Genomic DNA, 2756 nt, shown 5'->3' with positions numbered 1-2756 from the left:
CACATTTTCAGAAGTCTCCCAAGGTTTAAATGCTGGCACCAAATTCACCGAAAACGCTGCTCGGGCCAAACGATATTCTGTGTGCATCAGACATGCTGCCGCTGGAGGTCTGCAACGTCAGAATTACTTTTAGTCCCATGTGCCAGCTTTACACTAGGGAAGAATTTCTAGTAGGCGAGGCAGAGATATTGCGTCTGTGTTGTTGATTGCTTTATCTCCAGCACCTAGGACAGTGCCTCATGTATAGTAGGTGCTCGATATATATATTTTTTAAGCGAATGATGTATTGAATCTTAGCATAAACCATAGACGTAACGTTAATTCAAAAAGTCTCCATTTTACAGATGGGGAGGCCGAGAGGGGTCAAGTCCCAGGGTTACGTAGCCTCACTGGGATCTGGACCTGAATCTCACCTGACCGCAAAGCCTTATCCCTAGGCCATCCTGCCTCTACTTGGGGTTGTGCCTTTGCAATGCTGTGTGTGGGGATGTGGGTCCGGGAGCGTGTCTGTGGGACTGTGGTGCCACGCTGTGCCATGGTGGTGGTGGCGTCCATTCTCCTGACTGGACATCGAGGCCCTGAAACTAAGCCTGGGCCACCTGCTCCCTTCAGACACACTTGCTCTGGGTGCTTGCCCAGTCCAGAGAGAACAGTCAGCCCCTCCCCTTCTTCCCCCTCCTGGGCCCATACTCAGGGGTCCCCCCACCCACCTCCCCTAGATGCCCAGAGCCCTGGGGGAATGGGGGAAAGAATTTAGGAGAAGGGTGGAGGGTGTGGGAGGAGGGAGAGGGAAGGGGATGGGTTAAGAAGGAGTGTGAGATGTCAAGCAAAAAAGACAACATTAGACACAGATGCTGAGATGGCGTTTATCGCGGCAAAAAAAGGTGAAGTCGCCGAGGGAGAAGGGGTGGGGGAAGGGGGTGTGGTGGGGGCCGGGGTGGGGGCCATGGAAGCTAATACATGGTGCACTAGGTCACAGACGGACACTGGGTGGGGGGTGGGGGGTGGGCGTGGCCCTGCATGGCAATGGGTGGGGGAGGAGAGAGGAGAGGGCAGTGGGCCCCAGCCAGGAGCTTCTGGAGGCGGTGGGGAGGTGGGCGGCGTCTCTGGTCGCAGAGGATGGAAGGGATCAGTTAGGAGGGGTTGGATGGAGACACTGAAGGCATGGCCACATGGCGGGTGGTCTGGGCCCGAGAAACGTAACGTGGGCATGGGGTCGCAGGCGGGGGGCCAGCCCTGGGCTCGGGCCTTCGATCTACGGATTGGGGATCCCCACAGGACCTTAAAGGTCCCCCAGTCCCCGCATTCTGCAGTGTCGAGAACAAGCCCGGGAGAGGCTAGCTTCGTGTCCTCATAAGGACCTAGCGATCCGTTCTCCAGCCCTTCCCCCATCCCATTCTTCTCCTACCCTGTCTGTCCTCTGACGCCTCCATTATCTCAGCGAGGCTCCCCAGGGAGCCTGGAGGACAAGCCGTTTCACAGACGGGGAAAACTGAGCCGTCCTGTCAGACGGAACTTTTCCCCGCCTCTCCCACCTCCCTGCCAGGGGATCTCCGCACCCGTCCCTCTCCGGGTAATACTGATAATCTTGAAGTCCTTCGCATTGGGACACGTGAGGGGACACTACTTGGGGTCCTCCCAAATCACACCACGATGTGGGCCATGCCTCCGGGGGCCTGAGATGCCAACACAAAGAAAAAAAAATGACTCCCCACGTCCCCTGGCTCAAACCCAGTACAAAAGTGACTATTTACAATGAAGTGGTGGGGAGTGGGGTGGGGGGCGCAGAAAGCAGCGGGGCCAGAGTGAGCTCTCCACTTGTCCGCAATCGAAAGGGACAAAGCCAGACAGCGTAGATATTTATAAAGGGTCTCTGTCCCCAGGGCGGAGAGAACCCTAGGGGTGAGGGATGGGGGTGGGGCGTGGGATGGGGTGCAATTGGGGAGGCATGGGCGGTGGGAGGAGATGGAGGAAAGGTAGCTACTGGCCCTTGCCTTTCCCCTCCCCCCGCCGGACACACAGTTTTCCCTGGGATGAACACAGAAAGGGTTAATCAAAAAGTTCGATGAGCGAGTCTGACTCCCGAGGGGGGGCGGGCTGGAGCAATGAGGCTGCAGGTCCCGGTGGCCGGTGGTGATGGAGTCACTTAGAAGATGAGAGGTTGGTGGTTTTGGGGGGTGGGAGGGGGGAAGAGGAGGGAGGGGAGGGGGGATTAGGTGGCCCCCCCCAGTTATCTCTGGGAGACAAGAGTATCCTGGACTGGCTGAGAAGGAATTAAAAACCGGCAGCCTTTACCACCCCCACCCGCACGGCGGCTTTTCCCATCTTCCTCCCTGCCACCCGGCGATCCCCAACGCGACTGTGGGACGACACGGAGTCGGACCTTACACGCAACAGCGGCTGCACGCCAGAGAGCAGCCCCGCCCACCGCAGCATGTCCAGACGGCTGGCCGCGGTGGACAGGGATCGCGGCCGCAGGGCTGGGCGTTGCGACTCCGTGAGAGCCACCGGCCAGTGTCCCGGCCCGCAGTGCCCAGACCTGGGCGTCGCGATCCCGTGCTCCCCCATCGTGACATCCAGTGCAGGCTCTCGCGACAGCCGGCCTCGGGATTTGGGTGGCTGGGGCAGGTGCCTGGCGAAGAGCAGAGGCCTGCCTGGCTGTCCCGATAGGTGTGCACCCAATCAGCCGCCTGGACACCCAAACTGCCATCCTCATCACTTCTGGTTAACGCCTTTTCCACCGCTCGGCCTCGCGC

The 2756-nt window shown here is 59.3% G+C and overlaps 1 long non-coding RNA gene across 1 annotated transcript in view; it reads left to right on the top strand.

Annotated features, from left to right (window-relative positions):
* LOC111744624 overlaps window positions 1-621 on the top strand; it is a 2938-nt gene extending 2317 nt beyond the window's left edge. Inside the window, exon 4 of the long non-coding RNA XR_002782241.1 lies at window positions 345-621. This is a non-coding gene — a long non-coding RNA (uncharacterized LOC111744624). The remainder of the gene's footprint in view (window positions 1-344) is intronic.
* The last annotated feature ends 2135 nt before the right edge of the window (window positions 622-2756 follow it).

This window comes from Pteropus vampyrus, unplaced genomic scaffold, assembly GCF_000151845.1.
Source record: "Pteropus vampyrus isolate Shadow unplaced genomic scaffold, Pvam_2.0 Scaffold138, whole genome shotgun sequence".
NCBI classification, from domain to species: domain Eukaryota; kingdom Metazoa; phylum Chordata; class Mammalia; order Chiroptera; family Pteropodidae; genus Pteropus; species Pteropus vampyrus.
This window is presented reverse-complemented; position numbering and strand designations above follow the sequence as displayed.